Raw genomic sequence first — 25,477 nt, 5'->3', positions numbered from 1 at the left:
TTTTTCTTAAGCAGACTTTCTCATGAATTTGAATTAACTTACTGGCAACCATCTGGGGGAGGCCAGGAGAGACCAGGCTTCCCACCCTTTGACTCAGCACATGACATTAACCCCATAGTGATAGCTGGAGCTTCCGAGCCCTATTTATTGGCAACAGGCACCCAGATGCACTTTGTAAGTCTTTCTGTCTCCCTACAGCTCCACAGAGCTACAAAATCTCCAGTGGCTGTACCAACAGTTCTCGGACATGAAACTTGGGTAAGTGCTGCTGACCTGGCCTGCACTGACAAAGGTTCTGGATAGGAACTTCTTGGCATGTCTAGAGTTGGGCCCAGATGTGAACTGAGTCAAAAGTAGGCTGGGGCTACTTACCACTCCTAGGGAGAACACAGCATCCTGGGGAGTCTAACCTGGAGAAACTGTGTATGAAGCAAGAGGTGGCAGGAACCCCTTTTCCTCTCTTCCAAATACCAACATCAGCAACAAATGTAACACAACAGCTGTGGTAGCTGCTCCTGCTTGTGAGCTCCGACCTGTTGTAAAATTGAACAGTAGTCTGAACAGTTTGATAATTGTCCTTTCAGCCTAAAGATCCATCCTGATGCCCTGTCTGACAGATTAGATCTGCTGCTGCTAAACACTTCAAGAAGGAAGTATATCTAAGTTGTTGTCCCAGCTCTGTTCATCTTAGCTGTGTGCCTCAGTTTCCTCATCTGCGAAATGGGTATTATAATAGTATTCACCTCCTTAAGATTAGAGTAAGGATTAAAAGAGTTCCTCTTTATAAAGTGTTTACAACAGTGCCTACCAATCACGGGTGCTGTATAAGTATTTGATAGAGAAAAAAGCCTATACAAATGGTACATTTTGAAGTGAATTGAGTGGAAATTTTTCTGAGGATTTATGTGAGCACTTCCTGCAGAATCACCACAGGGCCCCATTGTCAGTATCCTCAGGACCTGACATTCATGATCGTGCTGACATTCATGGTCAGCAGGGTGGACATCCATTTTACAGATGAAGACATTGGAGTTTGGGAAAGCTTAGTGACTCTCTGCACTGGCTCACATGACCAGGGCATCCGCGACCCTGGGGTTCCCCCCGTTAGGATTCACCTTCTGACCTGGTGTGAACAATCCCATGGCCTGTGATGGGGATGAAGTTGGCATCCTCTTTCTCCCCGCCTCTGGCAGAGCTGACCATGCAGAGATGTGTCTGAGCCTCAAGCAGGAGCAGGACCAGCTCATTGCTGAGGTGAAGAAGCAACTGGAGCTGGAGAAGTGGCGGGCAGTGGATGAGACCGAGACGTAGCAGAGGTGTGCCAACTGCAAGAAGGAGGCCATTTCCTACTGCTGCTGGAACACCAGCTGCTGTGACTACCCCTGCCAGCAGGCCCACTGGCCCGAGCACATGAAGTCTTGCACCCAGTCATGTAGGGCCTTAGGAGTGCCCCCTGGCCCAGACTGTGGTGGATGGGCCCTTGGCTCCCCTTGGACCGCAGAGCACTTGCCACACTTACTGACCACCAGTGACTCCTACATACATGAGAACAGCAGGCAGACACATAGCCAAGTCTCCAGGCACCATTGTCTCCACCCTCTGGTTTCCTTGGCAGCATTCACTTGTGTGAATGGAGCTTGTAATGATAGCCCAGATGACTTTAGTTTCATGTGGTTTGCTGTGGTTCTCTACTGGGGACAGTATTTGTTTCTGCCCAAACCAGTGTTGGCATTCCTTGGTAGAGAATCTGCCTGCAGTGCAGGAGACCTGGGTTCAATCCCTAGGTTGAGAAGATCCCATGAAGAAGGAAATGGCAACCCTTTCCAGCATTCTTGCCTGGAGAATCCCACAGGCAGAGGAGCCTGGCAGGCCGTAATTCATGGGGTTGCAAAGAATCAGACATGACTGAGTGACTAAGCAGACACAGACACGCGCGCGCGCACACACACACACACACACACACACACACACACTAAATGCATCTTCTACCCCATTCTACAATGCACACTGTACAGTGCATAAGCCGTAGAGCTCATCTTGGACTCAAGGCTATAAACAATCACCAGTTCTTTTGTGAAGGATAAAGTGTTGATTTGGAACTAATCTGTCTTTAAAATCTCTTTCTAATGAACAGCAAGCAGATCCCAGGCCAGGAAACTCTAGCTGGAAACAACATTTAGTTGGAATTTATTAATAATATGCATTATTAATATTTTATAGTTAGTGCCTATTTATGGCCAATATTAGATTTCTGTTTTTAGAAGTAAAAGTATCCACTTCAAATAATTTATTTAAATACAAATAACATAAATAATGTGACAAGGGAATGTGTAAATAGATTGCCACATTTTTCAAAGGTGGTAGATGAATGACCCAAGTTTGAGAAGCTCTAGGCTGGGGTTGGTAAGCTTTTTTTATAAAGGCCCAGAGAATGAATGTTTTAGGATTTGTGGTCCATGTGGTCTGTCAAAACCTCTCAATTATGTTGTTACAGGGTGAAAGCAAGTGCATTGGGGTGAACAGTGGCCTAAAATTGGAAATTATGAAATTGGAACAGCCATACTGTTTGCTTCAGGAACATTCTTTTCTCTCCAGAATGATTTAATAAAACTTAAATCACAGTTTGTTAAAAATGAACATATCTTCACACACAGTCTGGAATTCCTGTGTCTGGGAAGGCTTTGATCCTACTATTCTGGGCCCTCGCTGTAACCTTGGTGGGGCTGTGTGTCATCTCTTAACACGTGGTTTGCACAGAGCAGGGTTCCCTACAGTCCTGGGAGCTATTATGCTCGGCTTATATGTGGCTTCTGTCCCCCTCTGCACTCAGCCACCACCCGTCAGCAGGACATAGACCCTGAGGTGAACACAGAAACACTGAATAAGTCATCCCAGGGCACCTCCTCCAATACTCAGGCAGCAACCCTTGGAAACCAGAGCCTTGAATGAGAAGGGGACACCAGCTGAGAGAAGCAAGGACAGTGGCCCAGTGAGGATCCATCCCACACACCTTGGGGCCAAGCAGAATCTCAGACCTGTACCCCTCCCAGCTCCATGGCGGTTCCTATGGTGTGGGAGGTTGTCTGTCTTCAGGCTGCAGGTAGAGGTGACAGAGTCTCTGCAGGTCTTCTTCTCCCCAGGTGTGTGTTGAGGGCAAGTGTCCAATAGGACCTTCTGTGATGATGGAAATGTTCTACATCTCCTCTGCCCATTGTGGGGCCACCAACTGGCCTCTTTTGGCACTTGAACTGTGAGCCTTTGAACTGGGGCTAGTGTGACCCAGAACCTGGATTTCAGATGGTATTAAATTGATTTAATAAATTAATTTAAATACAATAGCCATGGGTGGCTGGTGACTGCCATATTGGACACAGAGATCGAATCTCTTATATTCTGAGGGTGTGGTATACGGATAGTATGCAGACATTATTTTAGAGGATGCATTGGTCATGTTTGACTTTTGTAGTCATTATGATTTTACTTCATGTGTGTTGGAAAAACATTAAGTCATCCCAGAAGTCAAACGTCTTTGACTTCATTGATACCATTGCCTAGGAAGAGGTTATTGTGAAATAAATCAATGTAATATGATATATAGACAGGATTCGCTATCCATGGATTTCTCACCTGTAGAGGCAACCAGCCAAATTTCCCTCTGTGGTTGAATCCGTGAATGTGAAACCCTCAGATACAAAGGCACAGTTGTGTTCATCCTTCTAGGCCATTTTATAGAAGGAATTTGGATTTTAGTATCCTTGGGGGCTCCTGGAACCATTCCACCTTGGGTACTAGGGGATGGCCGCACTTCCTTTTGAGATAAAGTAGAAATCCAGAGAAGCAGTAGGTAAGAGAGGGGGGAGTTGAGGAACAGTGTTCTTGAAGATGAGGCTCTATGGTTGAGTAAGGGGCCTCCCTAGTTTTGTGTCCAGGCAGACAGAGCAAAAAGGGGCACAGGGTTAAGGCCACCCTGGCTGGCCTGGCCTTCCCTCCCTGAGCATTCCAAGCAGGGGGCATGGCAGTGTCATTGGAGCCGTGTCCATGGATGCCTGGACCTCCCTGGGTTGGGCAGTGGGCAGGGGGGTAGGGGGGTTGAGGGGAGAGGGTGGCTCTGTTTCCCACAGTGCCTTGCCTCCATCTCTCTCTTTCTGTATTTCTAGACCCTTGACCTCTCTGGCTCCAGGGAGATGCCCTCTCCTTTCTCTTAGACTCCAATCTAGGCTCTGGTATGTTGCCCCCTAATGGGTGAATGTGCTCTTATGTTTTGCCAGGGTAGAGGGGAGCCATGTCCTCAGGGAAAGCCTGAAGGTTTAAGGTCAGTGGTTTTCAAACTGTGGCTCCCTAGGAATCATTCGGGGCACCCTGGGTCAGTCAGTAGAGGTGACAGATGGCTGGGCAAGCAGCTTTGTGGCATTTCTCCAAAGGGATCAGTATTTACCTTATTTGAATTTTTTTTTTTTGAGTTTTGAATCAAAGGAGACAGATTCTTTGCTGACCTTGGGTGAGGTAGAAGATACATTTGGTTTGGGCAGTGCTTCTGCCCTCAGAAATGACTGTAGTGAATGAAACTGGGTGAAACTGTCCCTGAGGTCCCAGCACCCACATTCCTTGGAGGCCTTCAGAGGAAAAAAGCATTTCTAGGTAAGTGATCTTTCTGTAAAAATCTTTCCTCTCAAGGGATAACCTGGCAGCCTGTTTCGGGTGGCGCTAACTTTTCTAGTTTTCATCTTCTGTGGAGTTTATGCTGTCTTCTTTCCTAGCCCAATGGGCTTTCCCTTGCATGCTCTCACACCAGTCTTAGGGCATTCCAAAACAGTTCATCCTCAGAATTCTGCGTTTTTCAGGGTCCTTCAGCTCCAGTATCTTTCTCTTTCACAGATCATTTTCTTCCGCTGAAAACCAAACTTTTTTTTTTCCACTTCTGCATATTGAATACATGGAGGAAGAAAGGGTGTCCCTTGTTAGGGTGGCTGGAGGTTTCCCAGTGGCACTGGAACTGGGGTTTAGGTTCAGGAGACATGAAGGGAGAGTGGCATGAGCTGACTTTAGGAGGAATATGAATAGGAATAGGCATGGAATTATGACTGAATTGCCTGTCAATTCCCTTCTCACTCTCACTAGGGTCTTGTGATTGCGTCTTGAGCACACGTTGATTTTGGAGCTGAGGCATCTTCCTCATCCCTTCTTCTAGCTTCTCTTTTTGACAAAGGCAGAGCAGACCTGAGACTTCAGCAGCAGCGTAGCACCCACCTCAAGTTTCCTGCTACAGTTTGGTTTTCATTATGTTGATTTGTAGAGTCGCTGTCTGTGTGTGGCAGGTATTGTGCTTTCCTGCTTTTGGTGATGACTTGAGTTTCTGATTGCTTTAAGTGCAAAGTGACTTTATAATCATCAGCTGAGGCATACATAGGGGGATTTTGGATGCTCAAAGCCACGGAGGTGGTTGACCTGGGGAAGGGTTCAAGTTGGGAAAACACTGCTGCAGGCAGGGAGCCCTGTTGAAGTTTTGGATTATCAAAGTGATGCCATCACATGGGAAGATGAGGATTGGTGGTGCTGTTGGGTTTGGAATCTGGTGGGACAAGGAGGCTTGCAAGTAGGAACGTGGTTGGGAGATACAGCATCCCCCAGTTGTGAGGTGCATGAATGTCACGGTCTTCATAGACAGGGACTGGGGGCTGGAGTTGACAAGAAGAGGGACACAGGGGACGCAAGTCTCAAGTGAAACAAGGATACTTTATTTGCAGAAATGCATGTTTATATATCGTCAAAAAAAATGATTACTCAGCCATTAAAAAGAATGGAATTCCACCCGTTGCAACAAAATGGATCAGTTCAGTCGCTCAGTCGTATCCGACTCTTTGCAACCCCATGAATCGCAGCATGCCAAGGCTCCCTGTCCATCACCAACTCCCGGAGTCCACTCAGACTCACGTCCATTGAGTCAGTGATGCCATCCAGCCATGTCATCCTCTGTTGTCCCCTTCTCCTCCTGCCCCCAATCCCTGCCAGCATAAAAGTCTTTTCCAAAAGTCAACTCTTTGCATGAGGTGGCCAAAGTACTGGAGTTTCAGCTTCAGCATCATTCCTTTCAAAGAAATCCCAGGGCTGATCTCCTTCAGAATGGATTGATTGGATCTCCTTGCAGTCCCAGGGACTCTCAAGAGTCATCTCCAACACCACAGTTCAAAATGGATAGTCATTTAAATAAAAGGTCACTGAAGAGAGTCACTGAAGGGAATCCCAGCAGGTGCTCTTTTCCCATGATCTCAGTCCTGAGAACTGCATGCAGCCCTGCTCATTCCGGTTTTCCAGGAACTGATAAGGAACAGATAGTCCTTGAGAAATGGCACACAAAGCAAGAAAACATACTGGATCCCTTAAAGTTGAACATCCCCTGACAATTCCCCCTTTTCTTAGTTTCTCATAATTGGGGGTGACTGTGTAGGAAAGATATAAGCATCTGAATGCAGAGTTCCAAAGAATAGCAAGAAGAGATAAGAAAGCCTTCTTTAGCGATCAAGGCAAAGAAAGTGGAAAAGAACAGAATGGGAAAGACTAGAGGTCTCTTCAAGAAAATTAGAGATGCCAAGGGAACATTTCTTGCAAAGATGGGCTCGATAAAGGACAGAAATGGTATGGACCTAACAGAAGCAGAAGATATTAAGAAGAGGTGGCAAAAAATACACAAAATAACTGTACAAAAAAGATCTTCCTGACCTGGATAATGACGATGATGTGATCACTCACCTAGAGCCAGACATCCTGGAATGTGAAGTCAAGTGGGCCTTAGAAAACATCACTATGAACAAAGCTAGTGGAGGTGATGGAATCCTATTGAGCTATATCAAATCCTAAAAAAACAATGCTGTGAAAGTGCTGCACTCAATATGCCAGCAAATTTGGAAAACTCAGTAGTGGCCACAGGACTGGAAAAGGTCAGTTTTCATTCCAATCCCAAAGAAAGGCAATGCCAAAGAATGCTCAAACTACTGCACAATTGCACTTATCTCACACGCTAGTAAAGTAATGCTCAAAATTCTCCAAGACACGCTTCAGCAATACGTGAACCATGAACTCCCTGATGTTCAAGCTGGTTTTAGAAAAGGCAGAGGAACCAGAGATCAAAGTGCCAACATCCGCTGGATCATGGAAAAAGCAAGAGAATTCCAGACAAACATCTATTTCTGCTTTATTGACGATTCCAAAGCCTTTGACTGTGGATCACAATAAACTGTGGAAAATTCTGAGAAAGATGGGAATACCAGACCACCTGACCTACCTCTTGAGAAATCTGTATGCAGGTCAGGAAGCAACAGTTAGAACTGGACATGGAACAACAGACTGGTTCCAAATAGGAAAAGGAGTACATCAAGGCTGTATATTGTCACCCTGCTTATTTAACTTCAATGCAGCGTACATCATGAGAAACGCTGGGCTGGAAGAAGCACAAGCTGGAATTAGGATTGCTGGGAGAAATATCAATCACCTCAGATATGCAGATGACACCACCCTTATGGCAGAAAGGGAAGAGGAACTAAAGCGCCTCTTGATGAAAGTGAAAGTGGAGAGTGAAAAAGTTGGCTTAAAGCTCAACATTCAGGAAACAAAGATCATGGCATCCGGTCCCATCACTTCATGGGAAATAGATGGCGAAACAGTGGAAACAGTGTCAGACTTTATTTCTTGTGCTCCAAAATCACTGCAGATGGTGACTGCAGCCATGAAATTAAAAAATGCTTACCCCTTGGAAGAAAAGTTATGACCAACCTAGATAGCATATTCAAAAGCAGAGACATTACTTTGCTGACTAAGGCCCGTCTAGTTAAGACGATGGTTTTTCCAGTAGTCATGTACGGATGTGAGAGTTGGACTGTGAAGATGGCACAGTGCTGAAGAATTGATGCGTTTGAACTGTGGTGTTGGAGAAGACTCTTGAGAGTGCCTTGGACTGCAAGGAGATCCAACCAGTCCATTCTGAAGGAGATCAGCCCTGGAATTTCTTTAGAAGGAATGGTGCTGAAGCTGAAACTCCAGTACTTTGGCCACCTCATGCGAAGAGTTGCCTCATTGGAAAAGACTTATGCTGGCAGGAATTGGGGGCAGGAGGAGAAGGGGACATCAGAGGATGAGATGGCTGGATGGCATCACTGACTCGATGGACGTGAGTCTGAGTGGACTCCAGGAGTTGGTGGTGTACGGGGAGGCCTGGCGTGCAGCAATTCATGTGGTCGCAAAGAGTCGGACACGGCTGAGTGACTGAACTGAACTGACCTGTAGATACTTTCGTGAAAAAGGCCCTGACCAATTGAGTTTGTTTAGTTTGAATAATTTTAGTTGAAAGGCATCAGTATAGTGCAACTATAATCACCAGGATAATTATCAGCATTATAGCTCCAGATAAAATACTATATATAATTCTTTGAAACCATCTTTGGGGTCTAGCCCAGATAATTGATCAGCTAGCAGTTTGGCTAAGGTTTCCAAATTGTTGGAAGAGGGTAGACTCTTAGAGAAAGTTTCAAAGATTTTCATTTGCAAAAAGTGTACTTCTAAGGAAGGATTATTATGTATATCTTGTAAATGAAATTTGATTTGTTCCTAATTATAAGCACTGTGGTTGAACCCAACAGGAACAATTGGAAAATTGTCTAGAATTCCAATGACGTTTTAATAATACTTGTTTTTATAAATCTATTAATTGATCTCCGACCCATTGGATGGCTGTTTCTAATTTCTTTATTTTACCCTGAACTTTCTCATCTATCGGAGCCTGGGTGGCCCACATAGGATGAGCATCTTTAGTCCAATTTTTAATAAAATTTTGTGTTTGAAATGAAGTTTGTAAAGCGACCCCTGCAACAGCAGCAGTGGTGCAAATGGCTGTTAGTCCCCAAATGCCAAGAATTTACCATCCAATGAATTGCTTATATCGTCAGAGTAATTTAGTGAGTAACTGGGAGGCAGGCCCTTCCATGGGACCTTCTTCCCAGGGTCGTTGGAGATCCACTGGCAACCACAGACTATGTTGAGATCAAAGAATCAAAAGGGATTTGTTTTTTAGAGAAATAGAGGAATTAAGGCAAGTAAACAATTTGCAATCTGTACAAGTCACAGACCGTAAAGTCTTATTAAATTGTAAGTTTCCTATGGCTATAACAAAAGGAAGGGGAACACAAGCTTGTATAAAATATGAATGATTATAACGGAAGGAATAGTTACTATGACTAGGACTGGTCTCTGTGAAATATCCAGTCCAAGTTCCAAGTTTTTCAGTACTTGCAACAAGTTTCCAGGTGTCCCATTGGTTAGGCCCAATTCACTTATTGAGGACAATTTGAGGGCAAGGAGGTGCCATTCTGCTATCAAGCCAGCCAAGGAGTCCTTTGTCATGGAAGTGTTCCATTGAACTGTTGGTAATCTTCCATGTTACTTAAGTAACATAATCACACATAGTACTATTAATATCATCTGAGCAGTTAGATAGCCACATACCATGGAGTCGCCAATCAACAATGGTGTAATTGGCCACAAACATTAATTTTCCTGATTTAGCTTGACATCTACCCCAATAGACAGGAGTATATTTAAAGTCCTTATAAGTAAACCTCTTAAGTTCCAACTTTTCTCTTTTTCTTGGAGTTTTGGTAGTGTTGACGTGGTTTGCATAAAAGGACAGGGCAGTAAACAGTCCAAGCAATGTGTGGAAGTTATTTTTTGGAGGCAAGACAAAAGCCCACGTTTGTCGACTAACATTAATACATAATTCTGCTGGGTCCATGCATAAAGGAAGGATTTTATAGCCTAGAAAAATGTTAATTAGTCTTCCTTCTTCCTCAGGATGAGAGGGCCCCTCCAAGCTCCAAGGAGGAGGCATATATACTGAGTCATTAGTGGCTATGATCGGTCCTATATCTGTCCATTCTACAACCTGCGATAAAGGGGGGTTAGGTGTATAAGCCCAATAAGTGTGATTAATCAAGTCAGCCTGAGCAGGGGAAGCAAAAGCAAGCATAGTGACAAAAATATTCTCAGGATTCCATGGCGTTTCCTGTTGAGAAATCAGATTTTCAGCTTAATTAGTAAGTAGGGAGATCATGAGTTTAGCGTTTCTTGGAAATCTTTACAGCTGTCATGGCTTGTACTGGAAACACCTCCTCCCAGGGATTTTGCCTTTTCCTCTGTGCCTTGAACATTGGTGGCTCCCCGGGGGTGGATCTTCCGAAGAGGGAGCCAACTGACTTGGTTGGATCCATCTGGAGAAATACAAGCATACCCCTTTCCCTGTAATATTAATTTTCCAGATTTCCATGATTTAGTCAGCCCATCTTACTACCAAATGGGTAGAGGAAGAGAAGTGTCCTTCAGTTTCTTGAAATGTTTTTCTGCTTTTGTCAAAATATCTCCTTGCGGTAAATTTAAAAAATTTAAAACAAACAAAGCTTTATTAACAGTAGTTATAGGATTAGAGAATATATTGCATTGGAATCTAGTAAATCCTGCTCTGGATAAGGAAGATTCTAATGTTCCTGTATATTTCCTCTTTTTAATTTTTTTTTTATTTGTAGTCTCAGTATATGATGTGCTCGTTCAACAATGTCTTGTACTTGTGGATTATAAGGAATGTTTGTAATAGGTTTACTAGAAAATGATTGGAGGAGTAGTTTGAATTATCTAGAAATACAGGCAGGGCCACTGTCTGTTTTAAAAGAATTAAGTGTTTTCACTATAGCAAAAGAAGCTAACAGGTGGGTTATAACATGTTGTGTAACCCTTGAAGAGGTGTGGCCCATATAAAAGAGGAATTTGTATCGACTGAGACATGTAAGAAGGAAAAGGGAGAAAATTCAGGACAATGAGTTACATCCACTTGCCATAGTTTATTAGGTTGTAATCTTTGAGGGTTAATACCTTATTTAATAATTCAAAGACATAAAGGCCTACAACGAAGGCAATTATTAATGACATTTTTTAGCATGGCAGTATGGAATTTTCCAAATTTGGTGTAATGAACCAGCATTATTGTGTAATAGAGCATGTTGCTTTGCAGGAGTAGTAGTAAAAGAGACAAGTGTATCAGCTTGTTCATTGTCGTAAGACATAGGGCCAGGAAGACAAGAATGTGCGTGAAAATGGGTAATATAAATGGGGGAAGTGTGGTTTTTAATAAGAGATTGTAGTCTGAGAAAAAGTTGTTGAATAATAGACTGATTGGAATTTGTGTATTTTATAAATTTTATGAATTTTATCTATCATAATACAAAAACTGAATATAAAGAATCAGAAACTATGTTAATAAGTTCAGGATGTAGGTGAATAACCTGGATGAGAGTATATAACTTATTTTGTTGGGCAGAGTGAGATTTAAGTATTAAAAAACTTTATATTCTTTGAGAGACCATAACAAGGCTTTAACATTTTTTGTCCCATCTATGTAAAAAACATCAGCTTGAGGAATAGGTTGTGATGTGACAATGTGAGAGATAGTAAATTTAGTGTTTTTGAAGAAATTTCGAAGTTTGTTCCAAGGATAAGGAAATGAAAAATTTTCGAACTGTTTTAAAAAGGCTATTTGGAAGTCAGTAGAAGTTTGTATTTCACATTGAGGTTTACTATAATTTTATGAGGATCAGAGCCAATTAGAGCTCTAGTTTTGTTTTTTATTGTTGATAATTATTAGAGCAATCAAATCAAGATAGGGTGTAAGTGACCTTTCTCTCTAAAACTGGGTATATATCCATTTCATTGGGTGTTTTTGTAGGGCAAGAAGTCTTGTAGGGGAATGGAGAGAGGGGAGTATAAATAACTCTAGAGGTAAGAAAGTGAAGTCACTTGGTCGTGTCCGACTCTTTGAGACCTCATGGACTGTAGCCCACCAGGCTCCTCCATTCGTGGAATTTTCTAGGCAAGAGTACTGGAGTGGGTTGCCATTTCCTTCTCCCAAAACAAAGACACTGCAAATAGCAGAGGATAAGAAATTGTTTTTGCAATTTATTTTGTACTAAGCAGAGTTTTTTCTCGTGTCTCTTAGGAGAGTGAACGAGGGCTATTTAAATCAGGATCTCCTTTTAAAGTGTTAAATAAGTCAGCTCTTAACTTGTAATGTCCAAAGTAGTTCTAATCCAGTTTATATCGCCTAAAAGTTTTTGAAAATCATTTAAGGTTGATAACTTATCAACACGAATCTGTCAGTTGGGGAGTGATCTGTTTTCTATTAACAATAAATCTCAGGTAATGGTAAGGTGTAGAGGTTTGAATCGTTTTAGGGGCAATGGTTAATCTATACTCTTTTAAGTATTGTTGAGCTACGTCAAACATCTGTTGAGTTTTTAAAATAGAAGGAGCTGAAAACAATACATCATCTATATGCTGAATAACAAGAAGGTTAGGAAATTGCTTATTCACAGGTTTAAGAGCTTTGGTTACATAATATTGACACATGGTGAGAGAATTCATCATTTTTTGAGGCAATATAGTCTATTGTTATCGTTTGCAAGGCATGATATGTTTAGGATAAGGGAGAAAGCAAATCTCTCTCGGTCTAGAGGATTTAATGGTATAGTAAAAAAGCAATCTTGTAAATCTATACTAATAATATGTCAGTTTTGAGGAATAGTGGTAGGTGATGAAATTTTTGGTTATAACGTACCTATAGGTTTTATGGATGTATTAACCTTTTGAAGGTCTGTTAAAAGACACCATTTGTTAGACTTCTTTAAATCACAAAAATGGGAGAATTTTAAGGGGAACAGAATTTTTAAATATGTTTTTTAATTTGAATTGTGTATCTATAAGTTTTTTGGTAGCCTTTAATTTTTCTTTTGTAAGGGGACACCGCCCTGTCCAAATAGGCTCATCATTTTTTCAAATTATTTTAATAATTGTATAATTTATTAAATGAGCAGTGGCCCCTAGGAAAAGTGTGGAATATATATTTGAGTTTGTCATTGTGTAAGTAAATTTCTTTCTATTAAATTAAGGGGTGTATCAATCACAAAAGGTTGTAATGTTGTAGGCTGGCCTTTTGCCTCTCATATGGATATATTTGGACACTTTGGTAAACCTCTTGTACTTTGGTTTGAGATAGTTTTGCATTTTGGCAAGAAATTTTTTGTAAAGGCCAAGATTTGGGTCATAAATATTTGGAAATACTGGTAGTATCAGAGCTAGAATCAAGAAGACCAGAAAGTCTTTTGTCATTAATCTTGTTATTTATATTTGGTCGTGTATATTTAGATATTATTGATGTTCATAAAGATTGTTTTTATCTGTATTACCAAATCCACCCGTCTGTATATCATTAGAGGAGTTAGTAGAAATGCAATGTAAAAGAAGTAATTGAGCAATTTTGTCCCCCTTTTTGAATTGTCATAGTATCTGAGATGACACAATAATTTGAATTTTTTTCATATAATCTGAAACAATTATTTTAGGATGAATAGTAATTTTCTTAGAAGTCAGACTAGATCAGCCAAGTATACGGCTGAAGATTTGTGGGGGTAAGGGTCTATAAAGTCTGGTAGGTATTTTATTTTATTTTTATTTTTTTAATTTTTTTTTTACTTTACAATACTGTATTGCATTTGCCATACATTGACATGAATCCACCACAGGTGTACATGAGTTCCCAACTCTGAACCCCCCTCCCACCACCCTCCTCATATCATCTCTCTGGGTTATCCCCGTGCACCAGCCCTAAGCATCCTGCATCCTGTATCGAACCTAGACTAGCGATTCATTTCTTACCTGATAGTATACATGTTTCAATGCCATCCTCCCAAATCATCCCACCCTCTCCCTCTCCCTCAGAGTCCAAAAGTCTGTTCTTTACATCTGTGTCTCTTTTGCTGTCTCACATACAGGGTTATCATTACCATCTTTCTAAATTCCATATATATGTGTTAGTATACTGTATTGGTGTTTTTTTTTTTTGTTTTTCTGGCTTACTTCACTCTGTATAATCAGCTCCAGTTTCATCTACCTCATTAGAACTGATTCAGATGTATTCTTTTTAATGGCTGAGTAATACTCCATTGTGTATATGTACCACAGCTTTCTTATCCATTCATCTGCTGGTGGACATCTAGGTTGCTTCCATGTCCTGCCTGTTATAAACAGTGCTGCGATGAACACTGGGGTACACATGTCTCTTTCAATTCTTGTTTCCTCGGTGTGTATGCCCAGCAGTGGGATTTCTGGGTCATAAGGCAGTTCTATTTCTAGTTTTTTAAGGAATCTCCACACTGTTCTCCATAGTGGCTGCACTAGTTTGCATTCCCACCAACAGTGTAAGAGGGTTCCCTTTTCTCCACACCCTCTCCAGCATTTATTGCTTGTGGACTTTTGGATCACAGCCATTCTGACTGGTGTGAAATGGTACCTCATTGTGGTCTTGATTTGCATTTCTCTGATAATGAGTGATGTTGAGCATCTTTTCATGTTTTTGTTAGCCATCCATTTGTCTTCTTTGGAGAAATGTCTATTTAGCTCTTTGGCCCATTTTTTGATTGGGTCATTTATTTTTCTGTACTTGAGCTGCATAAGTTGCGTGTATGTTTTTGAGATTAATTGCTTGTCAGTTGCTTGATTTGCTATTATTTTCTCCCATTCTGAAGGCCGGTAGATATTTTACAAGGGACTGTTTGAAGAAAAAGAAGAACATCATTTAGGGCTGGTATATCAATGGCAGCACTGCCGGATGTTGAAGATTTGAGGGAAAAGATGGAGTTTGTCCCTGGTTTTTGTTGATGGGGACCTGGGGAGTCCCCATCTTTGACTTTTTCAAAATAGGGTTCCTTTCAACATCATATTTCGATTGACATTTTTTAGCCCAATGTATCTCTTTATGACATCGCAGGCAGAGTCTTGGAGGTTTTGTAGTAGTTATAATGTGTGTGTGTGTATGTGTGTGTCTGTGTTAGGGCAATTTTTTTTTAATGGCTCTTATTCCCACAAACAAAACTTCTTTCATTTTCCTTTTCAAAGACAGTAGCCACTGTTTTAGCTAACATTTGTATTTTTTGAGTTTCTGATCCTAAGCTGTGACAAGCCTACAAATAATCAATAACATTTCTGGTCTCACTAATCAGAGCGATGGCTCTCTGACATTTTTGATTTTCATTTTTATATGCAAGCTTTTTTTTTTTTTAAATTGCACTCTGGCCTCTTCTGACAACACTCCGGGAGATAGCAACTCTCAGTCCAGCTAAAAAATCAGCATAGGCTTTATTAGGCCCTTGTAATATCTTTGTGTAGCTACCTTTAGGTTTCTCTTGAGGAGTAATTTGATCCCAAGCTTCAAGGGCAAATTTTTTCAATTGTTCATGTAACAACGGAGCCATTGTATCTGTCTTCACTGAATCAAATTGTCCTGTACTGGTTAGCATTTTAAAAGTAATTTGGTTTGGGGGAGCGCCAGCTCAAATATTAGAATTGTCATGATCTCGGGCCATATCATGAAACCAGATTAACTATTGAAGATTATTTTTTTGGTTTAAGAAGAGCTTTTATCAAAATTGGCCAATCATAAGGAATAACATTTTCAATAGAAGATGTCATAGCATTGAGAAGTTTTTTTTTTTGTTTGTTTGTTTGTTTTTTAGTAAAAGGTGAATGAGGGCCTTACATAGTTATAGACTTTTTCATCTGAGACATGTGAGAAAAATCAATGTCTTCGTATTGAAGTATTAGTTGTCCTTGAACATTAACTTTTTTTTTATCACAGGAAATGCAAAAAGATCATAAGCCTCAGAGACTTGAGATTGTAAAGCCAGTAAATCAGAAAGTCTTCGTTGTGAAGGAGAATGAGCGTATTGTCTGTTTTCATAAATATGAGTGCTTGTTAGGGGCTTATCACTGTCATCAAAAAAAAGTATTGGTGGCTTTAATGTCACAGACAGCATCAGAAGAATCATCATCAGATTCATCTTGTCCTTGAATCGAGGGGACCTGTGGTTTCGTGTCCATTACAAGAGGAGGAGGAGCACTTGGGACAGCCGGAGCAGGGATAGTGGGAAAGTTTTGAAACATTTTATGCTGTTTCAATCCGGCCTTTTGTAAAGTCTTATCATCTAATTTATATTTGTATAATAAAATACAAATTGTATAGTGATATACAAATATGTGCTTGTTGACAAATATCACAGGGGCTAGAATTGCCTTGAAATGGCAAGAACACAGCCTTAATGAGGGCCCACAGGTGCGAAAAATCTATTGGAATATTTTCTCTCCATCTGTGGCTTGTTTAACATTTTTTTTTAAATTGAGTTCCAAATTTCTAAATCGAAACTGTCTTCATCAGGGAACCAGGGATTATATTCAACCACTGTTTGGAGACAAGCCTGTATTCGCTGATGTGAAACCAAAAGTCCTTGAACCTTAAATAAATATTGAAGTAAAGTGGAAAAGTGGTGGGGCTTTCCAGCCATTTGTCACATAATCCTGCACTTACCGACCTCCATAGGTCCCAATTGTCACTCCGTCTGCTTGCCAAGGGCATTCCCCAGGTCCCTGTTTGGGGGCCAGTTGTGAAGGTCTTCATAGTCCAGGACCTGGGGACTGGAGTTGATGAGAAGAAGGACGCAGGAGACCCCAGTCTCGAGTGAAACAAGGGTACTTTATTTGTAGAAACTCATGCTTCTATATCTTCAATAAAATGATTACTCAGCCATTAAAAATGAAATTCCACGCGTTGCAACAAAATGGATAGTCCTTTAAGTAAAAGGTCACTGAAGGAAGTCACTGACGGGAGTCACTGAAGGGAATCTAAGCAGGAGCTCTTTCCCATGATCGCAGTCCTGAGAACTGTGTGCAGCTCTGCTCATTCCAGTTTTCCAGGAATGGATAAGAAACAGAGAGTCCTTGAGAAATGGCACACAAAGTAAGAAAACATATTGGCTCCCTTAAAGTTAAACATCCCCTGACAGATGACAGGTGTTTCCTGGCCCAGGAGTTGGTGGACCACACAGTCTTTATCAGAACTGCCGTTGTCAGTTGAAAGCAGCCACAGATGGCACATAAACAGATGCTCCTGTGCTACAGTGAACTTGCACTTGGAAAAGCAGGCATTGGGCTGCATTTGGCCTGTGGGCCATCATTACTTCACCCCCAGCCTGAAGCACCATGGTGTGCAAGGGAATAGAAAGGGAGGGTGGAGAGAGCAGGTAGGGATCTAGAGTTGCTGGTGAATTGGTGCAGAGGGTGGAGTGGGGAGAAGAACATCCCAAGGAACCTGATGACTGGGGTGGGGGCCACCGGGGAGGGAAAGATCCTGAATTGTCAGCATTTATTAGGGAGTGCTTCAGTATTACTCTAGAGTGTGAGCTGAGCTGGAGGTCCCTCGAGGCCTGACCAGGACTGTGAACTCAAGCCTTTTCATTTTCCCCCTGTTTACACTCCACAGCCATCTGGCTGAAGGGTTGTGTCAAAGAAGACAGACCAGCTCATTTTCTGATTCCTCATATGCCTCATGGCTTCTGTTAGTGCTCAGTGCTTGCTGACAGTGTAGGTGGAAGCTGGAGGAAAGTGGACTGTACAAACATGGAGGTTCCTGTGCTCTTTATCAGATTCTGGAACCAGGCTGGTTAAGATGAAGGTCTAGTTGAGAGGGAGAAAGGTTAAATAGGAGCTTCCTTGGGGTGGGCATGAGCCTCTCCTGTTCCCTTGTCTCTTCATTTTAAAATTTTAAAGTGATACATGCATGTCGAGTTGACCCGTGAACAACACGGGTTAGAACTGTGCAGGTTGACATCTGTGTGGATTTTTTTTTCTTCGTAATGAATACAGTTCTACACAGTCTGTAGCTGGTTGAATCTGTGGATATGGCTATGGAGGGCTGACCATGAGACTTAAGTTTGCATGGAATCTGGTATCCATGGTGGGTGCTGGGATGAACCCCCTGTTCCATCCCTGATGGGATGACTGTAGTCAGAGAAAATAAAATCATACACAGAAAAACTATCCCTCATCCCAGTCTCCATGGTTATCACTTTGCATCTGGTACTTATTTATAAATAATGTGTTTCCCCATATCTCTGTTTCTCGACTCTATCTAGACATTGCTTGTTGACTTCTGGCTTTAGTAGATGAGAATCCGGGGTACTTATCACTTCTCTTCTCCCCTCTCTCCCAGACCACTCTGTCACTGTTTGACATGCTCTTTGGGCTTCCTTGGTCCAAGATAACACTGATTCCTTAGTCCTTGTTCTCCCAGCTGGAGGAAACTGTCTCTGGATCCCACTCTTGGTGCTCCATCTCCTCCCTCATCTCTCCTCCATTGTCATATTCAGACTTTTCCATCTTGCTGCTCTGATTCCCCATCATCAAGGTGGAGAACATGTGCATTCTATTCTATAACTGCAGTTGGTCCTTCTCAGTTCTGGCTGTTGGCTGAGTCATAAATGTTGGCAGGTGACCATCTGTGTTTCCATCATTATGGTCATGCTGTTTGTCGCAGAGTCAACTAGGGCACTGTGATTATATTTCCATCTCTGTATAGCCTTACTTTTCCTTGGAGGTATTTTCTCCCCCCTTACCCCATATCATATCTTCAATAACCTCCCTGCCAAATTCTTCCCCATGACAGATGTTTTATTGAGACACGTTTCCTGTCACACATTTTGGGCTCTTCCATTTCAAATAATTATGTGTTTGTGTCCTACCATCATGGCTTAGGAGCGGTCCACTGAAATCTCACCTGTGGCTCCTCCCTGAACTCTTCTCACTACATGCACCTCCATCACACTCTCTTTCCTGATCTGCCGTCAGCCTTGGCAGTAGATTCATGATTACACTTGCCCGAAATAATCTGGGTTCCTTCGATGGAGCCTTGCCACCTAAGTGGTGGAGCCAGCACTTCCCATTTCCCTGGATGTATTAAGCTCTCAGCAGAGCCAGTGGTTATGAGAGAAATTTGCTTTCAAAATTCTGGGAATTTGTGGCTTCACAAAGTTGATTTTATGTCATTGTAACCTAAATAGAATATTGACAAGTAGAGACATTACTATGCCAACAAAGATCCGTCTAGTCAAGGCTATGGTTTTTCCTGTGGTGATGTATGAATGTGAGAGTTGGACTGTGAAGAAAGCTGAGTGCTAAAGAATTGATACTTTTGAACCGTGGCGTTGGAGAAGACTCTTGAGAGTGCCTTGGGCTGCAAGGAGATCCAACCAGTCCATTCTGAAGGAGATCAGCCCTGGGATTTCTTTGGAAGGAACGGAGCTAAACCTGAAACTCCAGTACTTTGGCCACCTCATGTGAAGTGTTGACTCATTGGAAAAGACTGATGTTGGGAGGGATTTGGGGCAGGAGGAGAAGGGGACGACAGAGGATGACATGGCTGGTTGGAATCACTGACTTGATGGACATGAGTCTGGGTGAACTCCAGGAGTTGGTGATGGACAGGGAGGCCTGGTGTGCTGCGATTCATGGGGTCACAGAGAATCGGACATAACTGAGTGACTGAACTGAACTGAACTGATGCCTTATTTCCACCTGTAATCTTGTGCAGTGTCCAGTGATCTTGTTCATGGTTTAGTATGCATTTTAAAAAGTGTTAGTCTTCTTTGAATGCCTTAAGTTGATCCACCAGTTCTCCAGTGCTAAGATCAGCAGCCTATTGGAGACCAGGATAGCAAGCTGGTGGGGTTGCACATACTCAAGCTGTCTTCCAGACTGTAGCTCTCTGCCAGTCTCTGAAGGTGCTGTGCTATCTCTTCAGTTAGCAACAGGTGTGACAAAGAACATGCCTCTGCCCCAAGCACCATGGACGACCCGCCTCAACCAATCTACCCAGCCTAGAAGTATAAGTATGAACCCACCTCATGGCAGCCAACAGGGAACTTTTCCCAGCAGCCAAAGAGCTCACCTTGTGAGTGTCTGTGTGTGTGTGTTTTCTTCGTGGGTGTGTCTTTTCCTGAGTGATGGGTCTTGGCTTTGCCTGGTTTCTTCCTCGCTGTGCCTCTCATGGCCACTGGAAACTGCAGTAGAAAATGAGAGAGTGAGGATGGATGGTCTGGTTTCTCTCTCTCTCTCTGCCTCTCTCTCTTTCTCTTTCTCTCTCTCTCTCTCTCTCTCTCTCTCTCTCTCTCTCTCTCTTTCTCTTTCTCTCTCTCTCTCTCTCTCTCTCTCTCTCTCTCTGTCTCTCTGTCTCTCTGTCTCTCTGTCTCTCTCTCTCTCTCGACCACGCTCAGCAGCTCATGGGATCTTAGTTCCCCACGCATAGATTGAACCTGTAAACCTGCACCCTTGACAGTGGAAGCACCAAATCCTAAACAGGACTTGCACCTGGTGGAAAGCACCAAGTCCAAACCAGCACCAATTCCCCTAACCAGGGAATTCCTGATCTGGCTTCTTGAAGGAGCTCCATCCTTGCTCTTTTCATGATGTGCCCTGGAGTAACACCCATTGTCCTCTACAGTGACTGGCTGAACCAGCCAGCGTGCCCTGTCCTGTCCATGGGAGAGGTCAGGCTCTTCAATTACTCAGGTGGCCAGCCTGGCTCTGGGATGTGGCTTCTGTGCTAAGCAAGCTAAGCCCTGCTGCCTAGCTGGTCTCTCTGCCTTCAACCGAGCTGGGGAGACTGAATGTAACTTCACTGCATTTTTGTCAGAGTTTCCATATCATGATGACCAGCTGCATCACTGACCTTCCAGAGGACTAACAGTGTGGGTGTCATGAGTCGGGAGGAATGCGTAAGAAGAGATGGACAAGAACCATAAGAGAGCTTGACTGCGGACCCCAGCTCTGCCCTCCACAATAACACCTGCTTTGGGTCCCAGATGGCGGTGATGAGGAAGCGTTCTCTCCTGAGTGAATATATAACTTGGGAGGTCCTTATCACTGTCTTTGCTTCTTCTCTTCCAGAACCAGAGCTCAGGAAATCACCATGCCTGCCTATCACTAGGTGATGATAAGAGTAGTCACCCTTCTAGGTGATGGTCTGGTCCCTTGCTGCCTCACTCTGATTCTGTCTCTAAGCTTCACAGTTCAGTCAGTTCAGTTCAGTTCAGTTCAGTGGCTCAGACATGTCCGACTGTCTGTGACCCCATGAATTGCAGCACGCCAGGCCTCCCTGTCCATCACCAACTCCTGGAGTTCACTCAGACTCACGTCCATCGAGTCAGTGATGCCATCCAGCCATCTCATCCTCGGTCTTCCCCTTCTCCTCCTGCCCCCAATCCCTCCCATCATCAGAGTCTTTTCCAGTGAGTCAACCCTTCGCATGAGGTGGCCAAAGGACTGGAGTTTCAGCTTTAGCATCATTGCCTCCAGAGAAATCCCACAGCTGATCTCCTTTAAAATGGACTGGTTGGATCTCCATATTTGTCTCTGATATTATTTGTGATGTCCTTGCTGTTGCATACTTATATTAGGTGTGATGTCCTTACCCTTTAGGCTAGCTTTGTTCTTCCAGCACTTTTCCCTCTAGCATCTAGAGGCTCCTTGACCTACAGCAGTTTATGAACCACCCCAAATGTCAGTTATGATGAGGAACCAAGATGCAGACATGATTCACTTCTTGGCCAACTGGAAGGTCAGGCAGGGGACACTGATGATTGTGGAAGGGAGGTGACTGGGGAGGGAAGAGAGCATGGTTTATCCATGAAAACAGGAAAGGACAGCTCTTTTGTGAACAGATTTCATCCCTGGGCAACCACCCACCCCCTGACACTTTGTCCTGGCATGTGGAGGAGTTCAGGCATCCCACTCATCACTGCAAGATCACATTGTCCTTTCAGAGGAATAGATATTTTACGAATGAAATGATTGTTAAGGAGTATCTGATTAGTGTCACTGGTAAGAGTCAGCTCCCTGGATTTGGATGGTTGGGGGAGAAAAGTGGAGGTTGAATTGGGAAACGATTTAGGTCTTTCTCTCATACACCTTTTCCTGCATGATACTGAGCATCTCATTCCACTCCAGTTCAGTGGTACCAGGGGTTTGAACGTAAAGCATACAGCCGCAGGCAACACAACAGCAGCGTTAACTTCTTCAACTTGTTCTTTGATCAAAACATCACAGGATCTGACTGGATTGCTGACTTGGGGTCCCATGTGGCTACTGGGCCAGAACTGGTGATTTATGGTGGAGCTGTTGGTGGTCCATGGGAGGGCTCATGGTCTGGCCATCCCTGTGCTGACCTTGCTCATTTCCCTGGCAGATCATCATAAAGGACCTGTGGCCCAATCCTTTGCAGTACTATGTGAAGAGGAAGGCTGTACCACGAGAGGTACTGGGAGGACAAGAGGTGAGGTGTGCCCAGGGACTGAGCACTGGCATAAATGTTGTCCAGGGACTTGGGCTGTTTATTTCTCTTGTGGATAAAGTGAGACTCCATGGAACAGAGTGACACAAGGGCATGAGGGAATCAGCAACAGACAGCAAGGGTAGAGAACTGTAGTGAAAATCAGGTTCTAACTAGAGAAGCTTGAGATAGATGAAGTGGCCTGTCCAGGCCAAAGTCACTCCAATTTACATCTAAGTCAGTTGCACATCTCTGAACTGTCATTCCATGGCCAATAAGTCCACCCTCAGGCTCCTCTTAAATTGGGGCCCACCTACTATTCCTCATGAAGTCTCCTTTCCAAAAAGGTCTGTGAGTATCCTTTGTGCAAGTCTGTTCCCCCACTGACCCATCATCTGATTCCATTTTGATCATCACACTTGTTCTTCTTTTTTTAAATTTTCTTTTACATCTTTTTCACCTGGTACCCTCATTCTGAGAATACTGACCACTGTGCAGGATTATGGAGAATAATCTTTTATTTATTTTAAATGGAGGATAATTACGTTTTAATACCGTGACAGGTTTTGCTCCAGATTGACCAACATTAGTCACCTGTATGTATCCATGTATTCTCACAAATGCTAAACCCACCACCCACCGCCCTCCCCTTCTTGTCTTTCTGGGTAGTGCCACAACATGACTTTGGTTGCCTTGCTTTGTGCATTAAACTTGTACTGGTCATCTGTTTTACATGAGGTAATGTAAATGTTTTAGAGCTATTTTCTCAAACTAACTCACCATCACCATCTCCCCCTGAGACCAAAGTCTGTTCTTTATATGTCTGTGTCTTATTTGCTGCCCAGCATGTTGGATGTTCAGTACCACCTACAAGGTCCTCAATTCCATATATTTGTGTGAACATACAGTGTTTGTTCTTCTCTTTCTGACTTACTGCACTCAGTATAATAGCCTCCACGTTCATTCCATCTCATTAGAATTGGCCTCGATGCGTTCCTTTTTAGAGCTGAGTAACATATCATTGTGTATCTGTACACCAACTTCCTTATCCCTTCATCTACCAATGGACATATAGGTAGCTTCCATGTCCTAGCTACTGTAAATAGTTCTATGGTGAAGACTGGGACGTGTGTTTCTTAATATGTGCTTAGAGAAAATGTAAAAGTTCACAGACTCTCTCCTCTGGAAACTAACTTGAAAGATTAAAGCTGTCTTTAATATTTTCAGAGAGGGTAGGTTTACATATCTGTTTCTGTGTCTGTTTGGAAAGGAACCCCTTTCCTCCCGATTTTGAGGAATGTATGATGGAGTGTCCCTCTTTACCTAAAATAGAAAACCTAAGAAGCTGCTTCACATGAAGATCAATGGCCAGCATAGTTCTCTGGATTGGAAAGCAATTTAGAGTGTTCTGGTGGTGAAACGGATCAACAGGGAGACACAAATAAACCTGAAATAATTTTGAAAGCTAAATAAGAAGCATCTAGCATGTGTCTGCATATTTTTGGGCAAATCCTCAGAACAAACACTTCAGCTGCATGTAGGATTCTCAGTTTACCACGTGGGAATTACCAGTCCATGGAGATTTGTAGAGGGGGTTAAGTCATATGCTGTGGTTGTGTCAGAGGACACAGTTCTTCCTCTGGGGTGGGAGTTGGGGAGGATGGAGAAAGAAGATGAGGGGCTCATCCACTGTGTGTCTGGCATTTTTATAAGGGAAATGTGGATGTTCATGGAAAGGGTCTGGTGAACAATGGCCAGAGATTGAAAGAGTGGAATGCCATTTTGTTGGAAGGTGGTGCCCCAGGTATCTTCTCTGTTGCATATCGTCAGACTTAAAGAGTACATAACAAGGAGAAAGCCTTAATATTCAACTCACTATGAACCTAGGCCATAGGTATAAAAGTGTGTATATGAGTACATGGTCAGCTTTGCTGAGATCCGCTTTCTAGAGCTAGATTTCCAGGTAACATTTTAGGGAATGGGGGAATAAGGTATATGGAAGAGGGCTGTGGCCTAGGGAGAAAGTGAAGGGTGGGAAGGCCTTGAGAATATTAGTTTCTGACAAAAATGACCAGGGAAAAGATAAATTGCCAGGGAACAGATAAACGAAGGAAAACACATCCCATCATAGATGTTTGAGCTCATGTGAACTTTGTTATTTTTTTTCCAGGAACTCAGTTTAAGTACAAAGTGTGCAGGGGCAGAAGTGAGGGGAATGAGCATGTTACGGCCAACCTATCCAGCCATGTGCTGTGTCCCATGCTGCTGCTGTTGCTGCTGCAATGGCGCAGTGGTTAATATCTCTTTTTCCAGAAAGGCTTAACCTCTTTGCCCAAGGCCCTCTATCTGGCCAAGATGTAGAAATAACATTTTTATCATGAACCCTCTGGTGACAGTGTCTCTTCCTTGCTGAATGGCTCAGCAAAGAATGTTTTCAACCACGACGGATCTGTCCTTTATCTAGGGCTATGTCACTACTCTGAGGGCCAATGGGAACACCTGGAGCATATGGAGCTCACTGAGGGACTGATCAGCACTTAGGGTGGTCCTTCTGAAGTAGATGACTGCTTTCCAGTATTGCATCCACCTCTGGATTGGGCAAAGGACAGACTGGCACAAATGGGGTAGGGAGAGTTCAACATCTGTCCCTCCAGTGTTGGCCTCTCATCCCAGAGACCACGGTTCCAACGTGGACATGCCTGAGGGTGATGATCCACATGAAGTTCTGTCCCACATGAAGTTCTCACACTACAACATTTCTCCCTGAAGCAGCATCTCTTTGGAGGGCAAAGGATAAATTTTGAACGTGAAAGTTCATGGGTTTATGGATTTCCCTTCTAGATACCCTGAATGAGATCTCCTGCTCAGGGCCAGCTTTTCCATTTGAACATCTATACCCTAGTTTGCCAAGGCGTGGCTTTCTCTGGGGGGTTTCTGAACAACCACCCAGGAAACACTGGAAACATGTTTTCTTACTTTTTTAATCTATAAACTTCCAAGAACCCTCAAGGCCCTGTCAGATGGGTACCTGTCATTCTCAGCACTAGTTCAAAACAAAACAAAGCCAAAACTATGGTGTAATAACTCTGCAGAGGTTCTGAGATGGCATATTGAGGCATGGCTTTCAGGATCTTAGACTGGGCTCATTCTAGGGACTGCATGGCATTTATCCACATTCAGAAGTCTTAGCAAGGCATTGCAAAGAAGTTAAAGACAAAAAGTTTAGGACAGTCTCCC

General features: G+C 42.9%; 1 pseudogene; it reads left to right on the top strand.

Moving 5' to 3' along the window:
- The window catches only part of LOC138431536 (MYND-type zinc finger-containing chromatin reader ZMYND8-like), an 86,909-nt pseudogene that overhangs the window by 30,723 nt on the left and 30,709 nt on the right, over window positions 1-25,477 (top strand).

Source organism: Ovis canadensis, chromosome Y, assembly GCF_042477335.2.
Source record: "Ovis canadensis isolate MfBH-ARS-UI-01 breed Bighorn chromosome Y, ARS-UI_OviCan_v2, whole genome shotgun sequence".
Classification (NCBI taxonomy): Eukaryota; Metazoa; Chordata; class Mammalia; order Artiodactyla; family Bovidae; genus Ovis; species Ovis canadensis.
This window is presented reverse-complemented; position numbering and strand designations above follow the sequence as displayed.